This window comes from Vanacampus margaritifer, chromosome 6 (assembly GCF_051991255.1).
Source record: "Vanacampus margaritifer isolate UIUO_Vmar chromosome 6, RoL_Vmar_1.0, whole genome shotgun sequence".
Taxonomy (NCBI): Eukaryota; Metazoa; Chordata; class Actinopteri; order Syngnathiformes; family Syngnathidae; genus Vanacampus; species Vanacampus margaritifer.
This window is the reverse complement of record NC_135437.1, coordinates 10,051,953-10,070,298: the sequence shown is the minus strand read 5'-3', so window position 1 is coordinate 10,070,298 and position 18,346 is coordinate 10,051,953. Positions and strand designations below refer to the sequence as shown.

Here is an 18,346-nt window from a genome sequence, read left to right as displayed (position 1 = left end):
CCAGTTTGACTTTTCATCTGCTAGGGATTGAGAGCGTCAGTGGGCTAGAAGGGGGCGGCAGTCAGCAAGGGTTTTGGAGGGGGGAAACAGGAAGGCACATTTCTCCCAGCAGGAGTTCTTCCGTGTTTATTCCATCTTTTCTGACAAACAGCACACTGTCCGACAGTGACATGTGACCTCTGCTTCACCGGAACATGGCAGCTCAGTGGTGTTACATCAGAGGTGTTACAATTAGGTGAGACAGATGGGATATGGCAAGTGAGAACAAGCCAAGAGTACCTGATCATGCACCAGAGACCCTCACAATTAGCAGTCAATTAGCTTTAAAGAGAGCTGGGTGCAAAGGATAACAACATGCAGCGACATGAAAATTAGCCCAATTTTATAGGAAATTATGTAGATGGGAAAAAAAAGAGGATTGTAAATATAGTTAATGCCCTCACATTGTGTAAGTGGTATTTAAACTGATTACTACGCTGACAAACTATTCTCCAAAATCTTTGAATGCTTCAATCAAAAGGTGGTTCAAGAAAATAATAGGTACAGTTTTAATAATTATGTTGTTAATTTTATTTTGTGGATAAAATATTTCTTTTAAAGAGTCATTTTCAACATTAAACGCAGTCACTGCCATTGACAGCTCTCGTCGTCCAAAATATTTTTTTTACTGGGCTGGCAGTGAATGAGTTAAAATGACTTTTATTTACATTTAACATGCATGTAAGAACACACACCTATGCACGCATGTACACAAAATAAACGATTCGAGATCAATTTAAAAGTTGGTCATTTTAGCACCATGTCAGAGGCAAAATGGGATCTTCCTGAATGCTTTCTTTTTGTTTGAACTGAAAACAAAGATTAGTCAAATATTAACATTTCAGTTATATTGAAAGACGTGAAAACTTTATTAACTCATTAAAAAAAACTTTAAGGCAGCTATTTATTTGTTTAAATATTAATTTAACTTTTGAAGATATAGTTACTTGAGCCTCAGCTCTCCCTGGTGTTTTTGTTTGAATTTTTTAACAAAAAGATGTCTACTGTCAAAGATTAAATAAATAAACTTGTTGAAAATCCAAAAAGCTGTTCAATAAACATATGCTTAACCTTTCAACAAAGTGTTGAGGTTTGTGCTATTAAAATTGAACTATATTGGTGATTGGCCTCCTTGGCTACTAATAATCGATATCGGCTCTGAAAAAAATCATACCTGCTATCCCTACTCAGAAGCTTGATGTGGAGCTGCAGGAATTGTAATATCCATCAAAGTGCAAACACTATTAATTCAACTAAGTAGGAACAAGCTACTATAATGGATCAAAAGGGAACCTAATACTACCACACCTCAAGATGGGGTGTAAAATAAGTCAGTAGAGATGAGATAATGGAAATGCTTTGAATGTCAACACATGGGCTAAGCTTGTCTGGACAGACTGACGGAGGCTCAAGCTTTCCACCAGAAGACTTAAAAGCACACTACTCCGCAATATGACTAATATACACCAGTGTATTTTATCCAGCACATTTGTCAAGAAAAACCTTCACTTCGCTGCAAGACACTCACATAAGAGGCAATACAGTTCAAATACATCTCAAAGCCTTTTTAGAGTCAAACGTGGTCTTTTTTTTTTTTTTTTTTCATTGCGCAGCGCTGAGAAACCAGTGAGTTATGTATTGCCACAAAACCTCACTGCATTTCCTGGCAACAAAGTAAAGACAAAAGGCCATGCCAGTCTGTCCAAACCCAATTGTGTTTATAGCTTTGGCTTCCTGAGCCGACTTGCATGAGGCACACCTCTTAGATTGACTCTTTACTTACACGGTATTGCACTGGCAAGCACCTGTGTCAGAAATAGAACAGCAGACCCTAGAAAAGATCACAGTTGTAACCTCATAACCAACACCATAACATCTCTGATGGATTGAAGATACTCACAACACTTCTATCCAGAAAAGCTGTTCGGTGTTCACAGACTCCCGCATGAACAAGAGGATCATGTGACCTCTGACACGAGCCAAACAAACAACATACAGTACATCCATCTTCCAGGTTCATAACTTAGTCATCTAAACCTATCATTTCCTTGTTGCGTCCAGCATTTAACCATAATACACAAATTCACCTAAAACTACATTTTGTGGCTCAATAGGTTAGTCCCATACAATAGCATGAAATCAAAGCAAAAAAACACATTTGTACAAGCAGTAATCCTTAAAAAACAAATTGTACGCTGTTGTAGATGGATATTATCCAGAAGACTTTTTTCCCATTTCAGAGAATTCAAACTGAAGACGCATTCAAATGAAATGTGAACCAAGATGAAGTCCAGTTGCCTTTGTGACCCGGATGGCTGTGAATGTACAAGTTATACTTAAGTACTGTCAGATGCAGAAGGACATATGAGCCACCTATTTTAAGCACACCACAATATCAACTATTATGCTATCACATGCACCTTCTGTGGTTGAAAACATCACGCAAATGCAGTACACAATAATTGAGATTGCTGTGGTAAACCTTAAAATGTTTCAAACATTTCCGCAACTCATTATTTTTAGAGAATGGCTACACGACGTGACCAACAATGGGAAGCATCCAGACCTGAGGTCTGACACTCTTCTTGCAATATCCACAAAACAACAGAATTTTGCCAACATTTAAGCCAACCCTTAAACAAAAGACAGTCAGACAAGAAACAAAACAAAGCAAAAAAGCGTTTTGTTTGTCTACAAACTCATTCCAATCTTTCCAAAAATGAGGTACACTTGCATAATACTTGAAGAAGTAGTAAAGCATAATGAAAAAAATAAAAATCAGTTTTCCTCTACTGGGTTTAGTAACGGACATAATAATAGATTACCCATCCATTTTTCTATGTCATTTGTCTCCATTAGAATTGCATGTGAGCTGCAGCCTATTCCATCTGATTTTGGTGTGGTACGCCGGTGCAGAGAGAACACCCAGGACTGGTCGCCAATGAATCGCAAGGCACAAGAACCCTTCACACGCACGTTACCCTTTGTGAACTATTTTGTCTTTTCAGTTAAGTGAGCATGTGAGATTTGCGTAATACTGGAGTATATAAGAGAAAACTTAAAAGAAAGCACAGGGAGAACAAACTTCACACTTCGACTGTGAGGCAGACATGCTAACCGCTAATCCACGGTTGTTTGAAGTAGTTCAGGCAAAACATTAATTGTCTGAAAATAGAATAAGCGTGGTGGTCAACTGAGGAGGGTAAGGCTTTAAAATGTTTGCAAAAACGTAGACATATGAAATACACACCGTGAATGTACTGCATATGGAATGAGAGCATATGGTTAAAGATTGGGGGGGGGAAAGCAATCGCAGGTCTGCTAACTGTGCCTGTGTCATCACCCATCTTTAATATTTGAAAGAGGGGGCAGGCAGTGGGGCACAATGGTATTTTCAGACGCCTAGAGTGTAAGCTCATTCATTGAGTGCTTCCGGAAAGCTCTTTTGTCTAATGTTGCGTCCCATGCAAACTTAAACAGGCCATTAATGCTAATGGTCTGTTTCCATTTGCCAATTAAATCTTTATTTGTAAGTGTGTATGTACTTTGTGCTATTCTCACACGTTGGAATCCTTTCCTCGCAAACAGGAACAGTGTAACAATGTAATGTACAGTATGTGTAAAAGGAAGTACCATCATTATTCTAAAAATAGTTGATAACAAAATGTAAGATTCGATACTAAGACAGAAGGAACAATCACTCCATTTGTAACATTCAGTTAGCTTCAAAATCAAGGGAATTGATAGAGCCAAAACAATAGTTGCCAAGCTAAATGAAATCAAATCATGAACTATAATATTGTCAGACAAGCTAAACCAGAGAGAAAAATGTGCACAGGTTGTGTTCCAAATTAGTTTTGGCTCATGTTCAAAAGAGAATTTCTGCATTGATTAAATAGTAATTGATAACGTCAGTGTCAGAATGTTTGGCATGTAACATGGTAGAACTAATAAATGAATGCGGTGGAGGGAAAGTGAGGACAAAATTAATTATTTTGTTGGTCAGAGGTTCTCCTCCAGCACCTAAATCGTAATTTTTAGTCAACAGAAATTTGGGTAATTCTATGCAAATTTTCTGGGAATAATTTGGGGACAACCCACTCATCTGTGTATTTTTATTTATTTAAACATTGATCATCAGGTGTTGTTTTAAAAATGTGCCAAATTTGTCCAGATCCTTTCCTGTGCAAATCAAGAAAATCATCCCCTTGGGGATATTATCATTGCTTCACTGGCACAGATCACACAAAGATGCACTCACACGCAACATTTCATGGCACAGTAGACACAAAAAACACTGGGATACAGAGACACAGAGTCTGGGGCTGCCGCCTAGCATCCCCAATCAGGCACTGGTGCCATAAAGGACGGGCACGGCATGAATGCTGATCATTAGCCTAAAAGCTAGCCAGCAAAAACCAACCAACCAGTCTGGCAGAGCAGGATTTAATCCTGGCAGGCCAGCATTGCATCCCATGGTGCAGTGTTGCCTGGGACACAAAACATGATTGATTTGCTGGCGTCCAACAGAGGCCTTAAATCCACTGCACTCTTTGAAAAGAAATGTTTCAAAGTAAAAAGTCAGACTTCTCATGCTCGACTCCACATTGCTTACAATAAAATAAAATAAATCATAGTTGCTAAAATTAGAACCGCAAAAACCTGCATTCATGAGAACATGTTTCCATTTTACATGGTGACTTTTCACATTGTTTTCCCAGCTTTACTTTAATAAAGATAAGCAGTAACATTATCATTGATCACTGCCCAAGGTTAAATCATTCCAGATAAATCATGACATTTTTTCTGAAGCATTGCAGTTTACGTATGGTTTAGGTGTAGCACCCAATTACAGTGGTGATCTGTGCAGAGCGAAGGAGGGTGATATATACTCTGATTATTGCAGCCAATAAATCAGTCTGCAGGGCCATGCATGGCAAAGCAAAACAGAGCTGCTTGGTTCTTGTGTGCACGCGCACACACATGCACGTACACACTCACATTTTCAATGGCAACCCTGCAGGCCAATCTCACACACGCCTTCATCTTTTAAAGTCATTATTGAACAACACCTGCACTTCCGCTCAGTAAAAAAAACAAGCACTGTTTGTTCATCTGCTCAAGCAGTGAAAGAAAAACATGAACTGGATCTGAACACCTTAGCTTTCATGTCAAACAAGACCGCTACTTTAGAAACTGTAATTAGTTTGAAAATGTAGCTAAGGCTGCGCAGCTGCTGCATACCTGTAAATAAAACCTCTTCACTGTAAATTGTGGGCTATTTTTAATAGTGTATGACTGTGTGCTGCTGTCACACTCTTCAAGGTCAAACAATCTATCCATCTGTACTCCCTATCGTTATCAGTGCTGCGGGGCGCTGGAGCTTATCCGAGTTGACTTCAGGCGAAAGGCGGACTACACCGTGGACTGGTCACCAGTCACTCACAGGGCATGTGTAGGGACGACAACCTGTCACACTCACATTCGCACCATCGCTGAGAGGGAAGTGAACCTATGCTGCTTGCATAGGAGCCATACAAGTCTGCTATTACATCGTCAGTGACTAGGCCAGATGCAGAACATTGGTTGATTGTGTCCGTCTGTCTGTACCCCTTCTTCTCGCTCTCTCGCTGTGTTGAGAATGTACAAAATGCACAGACACATTAAGCAGCTCGTTTGCTACCAGCTTTTATAATGGCACGTAAAATGTGCTAGGAGAGGACACAAACAAATGCACATATTGTAACAGTTACTGTATATAGAAGATAATATGACTTTATATTCACTTTCCTTTCTTTTCTTTGGTCCTTCCTCGGGTCTCCTGACGGCCTCACAACTCTGGCTAGAAGTGTTCGGTTTAGGTGAACGGTATGGGATTTTTTAATAGGTTTTAGGTGAACTAATGAATACACACACACTCACACGCACGCACACTTCTCACCCACATACAAAATAAAATAATTTTTTTTTAAAAAAAGAGCAATGATGATGACATGTCAAATCGGTAAAATTACCAAATGAACAATACTGAGCTCTAAAAAAAATTATAATTAAAAAACATAAATAAATAGAAGATAATATGACTGATCTACATTACAAGGTCAAGGTTAGAGAAGTCAGGATAGTTGGAATAGACTGATAGTCATAATATACAGATATACAGATATACAATATGAACCTGTTATATAAACCGTCTATGTGGAAAAGGGCTGTGGGTTTGACATGTTTATTATTTTCTAAATGATCATAACTGAGCTTGGCACCAAACCATGTACTGCAGCTGATTCTAAAAGAAAGAAAGCACGATCAAACTTTTTTTTATTCCTTAGTGAAATGAGTCATTTTTTTCATTATGTAGATTTGATGTGTATATATGTAATTATTGAACACTATAATAGCCTGTGGGTCTTGAAATGTCAAAATACGATAAAATGGCTGGCCGTGATTAAAGGATTTTGATCAGAACCAAACAGAATAGTTTCTAATTACAGCAAGCCTGAATTTAGTCATTAGGATCCATGCATGTCAAAAATACTCTCCCAAACTTAGAATCACACCATCATTCTGCTGAGCATCTTAGTTGTTATTTATTTATTTGTTTTGTAATCCTACTAACCATGGTGAAACAGCAATAAATCATGACCTCCTTGGCAGAGGTAACAAAATCGACTTGATCAATTAGTTATTTTTAGCATTCAAATACAAAATGGACCCAAATAGGATTTATTAAATAAACCTTACAGCCCAACATGAAGAGGCTTTTTGTTCCCAATGTGTTCTACTTTTATGTGTACCCTCAGCCTGACCCATGTCTAATGCTTTGGTAGTATTCCAGGCTCTGTTAGAGGTGCCACTAAACAATCAGCCCTCTCACAACAGGAGGGCTTTTTGTCTTAGTCTGACCTTTTCGGGTGCACGGTAATAAATGTGTTTGATTTGTTCCTCTTTGCTCATTTAGAACGCTTGTCTTTCTCATGGCAAGCGACATCGGTGTCAAGGAAGTATGCAATGTGCTCATGGAACGTTTTCTCGCCTGCCCATCACTGAACTGTTAATGTATTCTGGTTTGACCCAACGAGGGGTTCAACAAGCAACCCCCACAAGACGGAGGGACCAGCAGGGTGGGATGGAATGTCCATACAAAGAGGCTACAAATAAGTGAATGGATTGCTTAGTCCAGCCTTTTTGTCATCCTTATTCCCAAAGCTTTTAGCATAAGGGGACTCAAGGCAGGACTGAAGGATGATCTTAAATCACGGCACATCAGCAAAGAGGCTAGTCTCTCGCTGATGTTTATTGCATGGGAGCTTAAGTGCCCAAAGAATCTTTGAGCATGCCAGTGGAGTGGAAAAGAGAAGACATCTTTAGTGCATGCACCATCTTAGATGTTGAGCATTTGAAACATCTGTCATTTTACAGCAATAATCCTCTTCAGTTTAAAGATGAAGAAGCTGTCTTGGTGCAGAATAGAATTGGGCGCCTGTCTCCTAGCAGCTTGTGGTTTGGGGCTAATTCCTAAAAGCCATATGCAATCAGACACAAAATACTAGGGCCCACTTGATAACTTTTTTTAATTTTATTTTTTTTATTATATATGCATAATGCATAAAATGGGCGTTGAAGAGGGTCTTCTGCCCAGATTTAGTCATAACTGTTTTAATTTATTTATTTCTCAGTAGAATTTTTTCTGTGGATGTGTCTTTGTGAGTGATGTCGCAATTTCTGCCAAGTGTCTGTAATCAATGATGTTTTTAAAGTCTTATCGTCATGACTGGGACCTCATTTATTTCCACAACAATGTAATCAATGATGTTTTTAAAGTCTTATCTCATGTCCGGTGAACTCCAGGTGGGCTATTTGGTGGGGGCTTTTGTGATACCGCCCTTCAAGATAGTATAAAAATGTTGTGAGTCCGCTGTAACTTCACACTTGCGAGAAGCTGCAGCTATGTTCTGTAAACTCGCTTGTGTCCGGAATATTCTGTAAAATAAAACCTTTGAAGGAACTGTTCACCGATCTCCAGCCTGCATTTGGATAACCAACATTCTCATTACCCGAAAGAAAACGAACACACGGAAGAAAAATATTATTTTCTTCAACAAATATAAATTAAAACAGTTATGACTAAATCTGGGCAGTAGACCCTCTTCAGCGTCAATACGGTATATGCGGATTTTTGCTTTTCGCGGACGATTAATTGGTCAGGACCCACAAAATATGGGCAACGACCAGTCCAATAAACCTTAAACAACACTGATTGGACAACTCAAAAGGATGGGATCTTGGAAAGCAAATTGCTAGTCGTCCCACCGTTTAGCTGCATTAAGAGCAGACCTCTCTTTAGTTTGCCTCTTGCCACCACAAGGCTTCCAGCAGAACACAGCGTGAAAGCTTATTTAGTGAAATGGGACACACATGCATCTACAAAGAAACATTGCATTAATGAATGGCAGCATTCAAGGATGCAGCTCTGAGTGATCTCATTAGATACTATCACAACAGGCCAGTGTTCTTGTGTCACTCTAAAGCCTGGCACACTACTTTAAACATCCCCATTTGGGCTGCACTTCTAGCCTTTAATTGAAGGCACATGTAGCCTGCCCGCGTATGTGTGTGTGGAGTGTTGCTGATGGAGCTCTGGTCTTCCTTCAGGGCCTTCTATGACAGAATGGACTAATGCACCACTGAGGGCTGATATTGCTGCCTCATTGACTCCCACTTGCTCCGAGATATACTGGGCTGATCTGAACTGAGATCAGGTTAACGTATAATGATAATATTGTGTTTATATTCCAAAAAAGGGGTAAAATGTTTCTAATAGCCAAGAATTGGGATAAGATTGTATCAATATGAAACTGAAAGAAATTCACAATAAACCCACCATTCACTTAACTGCAACCCTATTAATGCAGACAATTCTCCAAAACCTGCCTCCCCACTGGATGAGAATAAACATGAGCTCCACAAGGAACCCAAACAGCTTTTTCATGTTTTAAATGGGTTTCATGTCCCATGAGAAGCTAATTAGCATTTTGGTAAAGAGGCACATTTTTTGCATGTTTAATCTTGCAGAACGCAAATCACAGCATCTGATCTAAAGCAAGTGATTTTTCTACATTTACTATAAATTGTACAATTATAAATTCATTGTAAGCGACCAGTCGTAGCTAATTGAGGTTGGAGGTAGAACAAAATCCAAGATTAACAGACTAGAAGGGATTACCCTCATTAGTGTTAATTTTTTAACAATGCACACACGAGTTTCCAATGCCAAATTAATTTGGGGAAAAAAGATACTGTATACCCATTATTAATATGTCAATTGATTTTCTGACTATCAACAGCAAATCATTGTCTAATGCTATTCATAAAATAGTTTTAATTTTGATGAGTGTCTATTTGCTGCCAGTGCTATTGGAATAAGTCCAATATAGCAAAAGGATAAAGTGAACAGGAATTGTTTTTTCTTTTTTTTTGTGGTTACTACAGTTATCCACATATTTATGATCCCTCACAAGTTGACCAAGCTTGTGTAAATTAATTTATGTGACTATAATAATAATTTACTATATTTGCCTCAGAGATAGGGTATGAAGATACGAGAAAATAGACCAAATTGATGGAATCCTCAGAGCACACCTATTTTAGAGCATGATTAATGAGTAACCAGGCAGAGTTGGCTAAAATGTATGTAATGATAAAATGTATCTTTACGTTATTTAATTCTTGTGTAGGTCCACCATCTGCTCCAAATTGGCACTATAGCATCTGGAAGATTAATGATTCAATTTGCTGTGGTTGGCTGGTAGGATGGCTGGAAATAGAAATCTCCTTTTACTTTTTTTTTTAAGAGAAAAAAAAAGAGAGAAAAAAAGAAATCTCCTATTACAAGATCAAACAATATTGGGTTTTCTCATTATTAATTGATGTTATGAGAGTTTAAAAAAAAATTGCACTTCTAAAAATAGCCTACTGTTTTCGAGAAAATGAACGTCATTTTTGGCATGAATGACGATTGTAAAAGTTGTGTATAATTTAAATCTTATTTTAGAGAACATTACTAGCTAAAATATTCTATGCTGGTTGAATATTTAGCAAGTCTTGCACATGTTTGCAGAGTGAAATAATGCAGGCCTGTAACCTAAAAAGCACATGTACTTTGTTAAAACTATATACTACAGGCAGTGCGGTGACCTGGATGTATAAAACAGAAACATTACTTTACAGAACGATTTTCTTCAAAGCATCTATTAAAGCAATGCAAGATGATAGCCTTTAAATTCTCCCATACTGTATTTTTGGTCGGCGCTAACAACATTAAAGGACCATGCTGTCCCAGATGACAACTTTGACGAACATTTAACTACTAAAATGTTATACTTAACTGGTGCACGTCTAAATTAAGTTTTACATTACATTAAAACTCTCTGATTGTGTAATTGTAGTCCAATCATTAGTAGACTTAGCCTACATCATACTTATATCACTAAAATCTAATACAGTATTTCTTAAGTCTCAGTGTGGTAACATCATTACAGAAGTTTTATACGTTCCTGAAGCAGACGTTTTGTGAATTAGGTTGACTTCAAATAACAGGAAATATTTTTTTTTAAAAAGGCCTTGACATGTATGTTTAAGTTTGAGATAAAACCAAAAGACAAATACTAAGCTTGGCACACATATAAATATAAATATTTATACAATAAGTCCAGCATAGTCCAATCACTGCTCACCAACTGAGCCATGATTGGTCATTTACCTGTTTCCTTGGCACAGGTGATGTCATCTTCAGTCGACAACAAGTGGCAAAGTTTGTTTTTAAAGGCATTAATTTTTCATGAAAAATAATGAAGTTATCATATGAACTCATTTGCTCCCCAAAACGTATAAATACATTCTATTTTAAACGTTTTAGTTGTCCCAAAGACGTATTTATATGTTTAATATATATATATATATATATATATATATATATATATATATATATATATATATATATATATATATATATATATTATGCTAGAGCATACAGAAGGCTTTGATGCAGCCTCTCAACTGCAAAGAATGGTTGAAGAAATGGTAGTTATTACACAAATGGCCAGCAGGTGGCAGCAGAGCAAAAGAGATCAACCAGTGGCCATGTTGAAAAAAAAAAGCTCATTGCTCACATTTCTAAATAGATTTGTGCATAACGATGAAACTCAGCTATATTCTAATGCTAATTGCTGCAAAACGGAAATAGATAGAAATATACTTTTTTTCCTAATGGAAGAAGAGATTTTATTCTTTCTTTTGGTGGATTTCAAGTTTTTATAACAATAGAACACAATATTCTGTGGGCCTTGCAAAATCAGTCAAAATCCAGTAAAACAGCCGTGAGTGACGTGGATTGAAAATGAAAATGGCTGGAAGTGAATTAGTTTAATTATAGACAAAATATTATCTTTTTATTGTTGAAAGTGGCTCAATGACTCAAGTATCACTTTAAAACTTGTACTGTAAAACTAAAAAGCATCTGTCCATCAAGACCTTGATTAGTTTTTTTGTTTTTTTTCCTGAATTCTTGTTGGTGGCATATTGTAGGTGCTGTAAAGAAAACAAACGGAGTTGGTACAGAAGCACTAGGCCCCTAAGATAGCAGGACAAAGACTCCAGCAGAGCTTAGGTTAAGTGAAAGGACCTAGACAAAAGGCTGAGAAGAAGAGCGTTTTGAGGCAGTTGCATGGAAAACGGACAGAGCTCAGGCCTGAGCCCAAGCATAGAGGCCCTGGACCCCGTGAGCGTCTCAAGCACGACCATGTGTGGTCCATTATCGCACCAAGCAAGCCCACAGCACCACGCCTCCCTCAATTGGAAGATGGATGCGCCCTTGCTGATTGCCCCGAAATGTGGAAAGAAAAGCGTGTGCAACAAAAGCAGCCGCGCCGAAGGGAGAGTTCCATTGAAAAGGTCGCTCAGAGCATGTCTGTGTAGCTGTACTCGACTTCGCTGGAGGACAATGGCACTGACAGGTGCTGGAGCAAGACAAGAGGCTTGAGCCCAGCGGTGTATGACACACTAGTGGCAGACAGTCCTGGAAATATCTAGCAGAGAGGCACACAGCGACAATTTCAGATGGTATATTGTTTTTATTGATGGGATATGTTTGTGAGTGTTTATCTGCTTGGATGCTTGACTCACACTCACAGTAGCCTGGAAATCCAGATTCACTCGCGGCTTTGCCGGGGAATGAGTCTGGTCAACCGCCCTATCAGTTGCATTTCTGAGGTGGGGCAAACCTGAGCTAACAGACAGTGGAATGAACCAATGAGCGAAGAGCGGACGTGACGTCAGAGAAGCCACACGTTGAAGTCTTTTTTTTTTGTTGCAGAGATGGAGTAAAAATCCAACATGGCTACTAGCCGAAGAGAAACAGTAGTGAATGACGTCGTTGTTGAAGGGAAAACTTGAAGATTGAAGAGTGACGTTGCTCACAAGGACGACGTCACGCAAATAGACAAATTTGATTGGCCCGGCCTGTTTTCGGGCGGTGCCGAATCGCTGTCTATGGACGCCTGTGTGGCTTTCCAGGCTATATTTACAGCGCTATAACAAACATGGCAATATTTAAAGAGCTCACGCTCAAGCAGAACCTTTGTTATAACAAAAGAATAAAGTAGTGACGCATCCTTCCGTTTGTCATTTCTCTTCATCTGATATGACTGAGAACACTGCAGCACTCAGGAGCAGGAAACAGATGGAGCTGTGTCCTTCATCAGATCAAAAAGCAAGGCTGGCGGGAAGAGGATGGATACTTCGGCCCCTCATCTGAGGTTTCTCCAAACAACCCATGTCACAACCTCAGCTGCACTCCAAGCTGTTTCCAGGTCAGCTGCCAAAAGGGGGCAGGGAGTCTGCATCATCTCAGGAAACCTTTCCTTAAGGAATTGAGGTCAGCAGAGAAGAGCGGCTGACCTCCACAATGCTCACAGAGAGCAGGACAGAACGGAAGGAAGAAGAGAGAACTTACGTCATCTCTGTCCACGTTTTTGGTTGACCGTTGACGTTACAAAAGTATTTTTATTCAACACTTAACAGTCGCTGTGGATAAGTGTCAGTGGGTGCATGCTGTTGATGCCATTAATCAGACAACCCATGTACAATCCCTGACCTGCTTCTCCTGCAGGTTATATCACACAACTGTCACTACGCATCAGTGAGCGCATATAGCACATACACAGGCATATTTTGATCCGTCTTTAGCAGCTTGTTTCAATCCGGGGGGTGTACCAAATGTGTAAGAGTAGCTTTCTCTTCAGAATGTTCGTACGCAATAGGTTTTGTTAGGAAAAAAGAAAAAAAAGATAAAGTTAAGTAATCATGAAAGGTTTTCTTAGACAAGGCTATAAAAAAAATGGTGCAACTGCCTGTATTAGTACCAAGCAAAAAAATGAACGTGAAAAAAATCAGTGAATGTGCGTTCACATGTGAGTAACAAGATCAACAATTCAACAGATGGTTGGTCCAATACAGTTCAGACAGCAGGGATACTCAAGAAGCTTTTTGGAATTTTTTACACATAAGAGACACAAAGATGATTACATACATAATATCACGCGTTCACTTTATAACACCACACAATATATCGGATGTTTGAAATCATGTCCCCTATCTGGAAGTAGGGATGTAACGATAACGGCAATATCATGATATTGCGATATTATAACTGCCACAATATTGTCATTGTCATGCCACGATATTAAAAGCAGCACATCTGTTAAAAAATTATTATTTTTTTTTGAACGTCAGGTTGATTTCCATTTGTGCAGTTCTAGCACCCTCTGGTGGCCAGTTCTTTTGTGCAGTTTAATTTTCACAAGCATGTTTTGTCCCTTCTATGTTTAAAATCCATGCTAATGGTCCGATTAAGGGGAAAGTAATATGCTTGTGAACCGAATCAGTATGTGGAAGAACTCAATGTGTGTGTGCATCAGCAAGTAAGTGCCTCAATATTAAGTGTTATTAGAGATTGTATGTTGTAAATATGCATTGCTGTTATGTACATAAAGCACAACATTGTGGTTTTTTTTTGTATGAGCTAATTTGTCCTTACAATATTATGACCTTTTTTTATATCCCCAACCTCCCCACAATATCGTGATAATATCGTATCATGATGTTTGGATATCATTACAGCCGTATCTGGAAGCATACCTTTTTATGTCTCTTAGTATATTAGAAAAAAAACAGTAAAATTTTCAGATACTGTACTTTAACATAGTTAATTCAAAATTGAACTCTGAAAAAAAATAAAATACTCCTTTTCTAATTTGAAAAACAGAGTACCAGTGAAAACCCAAAAAAACAATCATTAAACGGTTGCAGAAAACAATACAGTAGGTATTTTTCATTTTGTGGATTTTATTTTATTTTTTTAAGATAGCTTTCACAATAACAGTCTATTAGTCACAATCACAACAAATGGCAATGGTGTCAGTGTAGCGGCAATCCACTACCAAAATGTCACTTGACGGTTTTTAAGTCCAAGTTTCCAACGTGTTGTGCTGTGCAAAAACAAGGACCGCCATGAATGTGCGTTTTAACAGTTTATTTGACGTCACTTGAAAAGCTTCCACCAACAAAAAGTAGGGTGTCAAATGACTTAAAAAGACAAAAATGCTAAACACTCGTTCAGACGGTCACATACACGCACGCACGAACGGGTGAAAAACTGTAAGTCTTCCCTCGCTCAAAAACCCAAACACACATCTGTGTCTTCATTTTCTAATCTGACTGGCTGATTACTTCCTTTGCCCACATGTGTTCAGGTAACCCTAGCAACCCAAGTACCACAACAAACACACATTCAACACACAAATAGCATAAACGTAAATTGACACTCAGTATGTGAAAAGAGTCTCAAGATAATAATTCCAGTCAAAATTATTTTTCTCTAGTATGTGAAAAGAGTCTCAAGATAATAATTCCAGTCAAAATTATTTTATTATTTTTCTCTTTTTTCTTATCAGTTCATACATCTTTGCAAATGTTTTTGCACCACATCAGGCAAGAGCACACATAGGTGAAAAAGCCAGATACGGTGAAGCAATAAATCCCAGCTGTATTTGTTCTACTATGCTCAAACAAACTTTACAGGCTGATAGATAGATATAAAAAAAAAGAAAAAAAAAGAATGCCATTTGGTAGGTACAACTCGCTCTCAAAACATTTATCTGAGTCAAACATTTATTTATATACAGTATGTGCTGCTGGATGTAAACGACCAGAAAGCCCTTCATATCCTTGTTTTTTCACTCTGTAACACCTCCAGCTATTTTTAAAGCATTAACCCTCCGGCATTTGCAGAGAATTAATAAATCAAGACAAAATCACCTACGGTGTTGCTTTTAGATGTTTCCTGCACACTGGGGAGTCATGTGTTATTACAGGTGGCTCCTTACAAGCACTGTTCCTTCTCAAGTGTCTCAAATAAAATACTCAAATGCTCTTGTCAGCTTTTTTTTGTGTGTCTGTGGCGGGAGGGGGAAGAAAATGCGGTTTGAACTGCAAACAATAGTGAGACTTTTTGAAACAATGGACTGAAGATATAAGGCTCGTGGCCACACGTTAATGCACAGAAGCAGATTAGTCGATTTGGTCCATAATCCCTCTGCAGACGAGAACAGATTTATGGGTCATCATGATTGGGTGGGTGGCTGTTCTGTGTCTACTACCGAAGTATGGTAGGGGACACTAGGATGCTTCAAGCAATCAAACCAGGCTTCTGTGAACTTTATGACCACCCACCCACACATGCCCTTCAGGAACAATCCACTGCACCATGACCTATAAACCACAAACTCCTCTGTTTACAAATCTTATTCTACCAGGAATCTGTTGGCTGCAACAGTAATTCAAACGTGGAATGGAGGTGGGGGAGGGGCTATAATTTAATGAGCTTTCTACATTAGAACAGTGTGTGGGTTAAGATACAGCTATGGAAAAAGGGGGGCAAACTGATGGGGCTTAACTACCATGCCAGAAGAAATTTTTTTTCTAATAAGTTCAAATGTAAAATTAACACTACAATACACTTGATTAAGCCAAAATATGTGCAGTGGTAGCTCAATTTATTTATTTGTTTATTCATTTTAGCCATACAATTATTTGGACTTTGCTGAAATGTTGGTAAAAAGTAGGGATGTTGGATTTTCAGACCGGTACCAGCAAGACTACTCAAATCTTGAGCAGTCAACCAATATTGATACAATACCACTAGTACTTTGGATATATGAAATTTGCTCCTGAAAAAACAATGGCAGATATTTCTTTTTAACTTTATATATGCCAATAAAGCAGTTTAAAAATAAAAATTGCATGAAATGAATGGCAATTTTCAATTCTAATTTCTAATTTGCAGTTCCTCATCATTAAACAGCCTCTGTCAGTCTCCACCTTGAAATAAGGCTGTGTATCGGCCCTATACCGAGTAAACACAAAGCTGATTAGGCAGGAGGCTTTAGGCTGCCTTGGAGCTGTCGCTGTCAAACGTTTTCCTGGAGGAATTCAACTATGAAACACTCTCTCACTTAGAAAGTCAGATGATCTTAAATTCGAAGAACCATTATCAAGCATTTTGGTTTTCAGCTCCAGGAACTCCAACATGAAAGTTCACAAGTAGAAATACATTATCTCACCAAGGAGTAAGTATTTACTAAACATTCATTGTATTCCTGCACGATAAACAAGTGTGTCGAAGCATGCGAGAATGAAAGATGAGCAACTCCTGGTGTGGGATTAGTCACTGCAGGAACTTTGTGTTTGTTTTACTATCTAAATATTTTTCTTTTGTAACTGGATCTGTGTTTGCTCCTTGCTGTCCTGCGAATTATCTTCCACATTCTATCTCTGTGGCCAAACTCAACAATATGGTTAAACAAACTCATGACCATTTTAAGTAGGCTCTGCTGAACACGTGATAAACTGCACAGCACAGCACACGACAATATCAGCAATTATTTCTGTAGAGTTGTTGCATAATAAGCTCAATTTACAGAGGTCACAGTTGTTTAAAGGGGTCATTCTCAAACAGCTGCGGCTGTGCATTCTTTCAAATGTCACAATTTGGCACAGAGATTGTGAAAATTTGTGCTTGGTTTTCAGGAGCGTTTTCATTCATTATTTGCTGCAAAGCATGTACACGTATTGAATCAGACTACACAACTAACTTAATGAGAATGTGGCAGCCCAGAAAAGTGAAAAGGGACACTCAGCAGGGACAAGAGCCAGACATAACAACGTTAAGTGCCGGGGTTGTTTGAAAGGACAGAAATTCCCTGTGTCAAATCAATTTGCAAAGTGGAAGGTAAAATGTCATCTGAAAAAATAAAATACTGACAAAAGTACATGCATATATTGTTTTCAACACATTAGTGATAAATGAAATGTGAAATTGCACAGGCTCTTTGTGTCCTTTATTTAAAGGGTTCCTACATAGAAAGACCAGACAACCTACTCACTTTGAGCCTGATTAACTTTTTAGAATTGTGTATGAAAAGAGGAAAAAGGTGATTGTTCATCCAAACGTGGAAGCTGCTCCACTAACCAGGTGCACTCACGACTTTGTCTGCCAAATTGCCACATGGTTAATTTTGCCCATTCTGGTAGGTTGTATATGCAAATAGAATGCATTTAGTAAGCACAATATGATTGATCAAATCTGAGACAAATTGTGATTGTGTCTTTCAATATGACTTGTGAAAGGCATGCACAGTCGTGTCTGCATAGTGTACGCAAAAATTAAAAGCCAAAGAGAGAACGTTTTCGCTCGTGTAAACATATTTTCAAATGCCAGCAACAAAAATGATGGTGACTTCTATTCAGCAATGCAATATTGGAGCTTCTTATTGATCTGAAGGCTGACTCAGAGCCAGTCACAAGAAGGAGTCATGCATATCACCTATGACTAAAGTTCTTTCAACTCTGGATTTCAGTGTGCCTTGGTCAATTACTGTAAGTGCACTGTAAAAAATGATGTTGGCTTCTCAGAGCAGTTTTTTTTTTTTATGCTAACATGTTAAAAGCACAATGCCACGGAAGATTTTGCAAGTATAGTAAAAAATGACAGATTTTTTCATTCTTTTATTAACAAGGGCTGATTTAACCCATTATAGCCAGGAGTGCATTACCACATTTCTACCTTTAGAGCCTGGAGTGCTCTACCGCTCTTCTACCTTTGAACCCGGGAAAGCGGACACATCTTATTGTTTTGTTTTGACCAATTCTTGGTCTCTTAGCCGAGGAAGTGCATCAGGATATACACATGAGG

General features: G+C 38.4%; 1 protein-coding gene across 1 annotated transcript in view; it reads right to left on the bottom strand.

The window, feature by feature from the left end:
• Positions 1 to 18,346, bottom strand: part of tmtc2b (transmembrane O-mannosyltransferase targeting cadherins 2b) — an 86,314-nt gene that overhangs the window by 46,098 nt on the left and 21,870 nt on the right. The window lies entirely within an intron of this gene.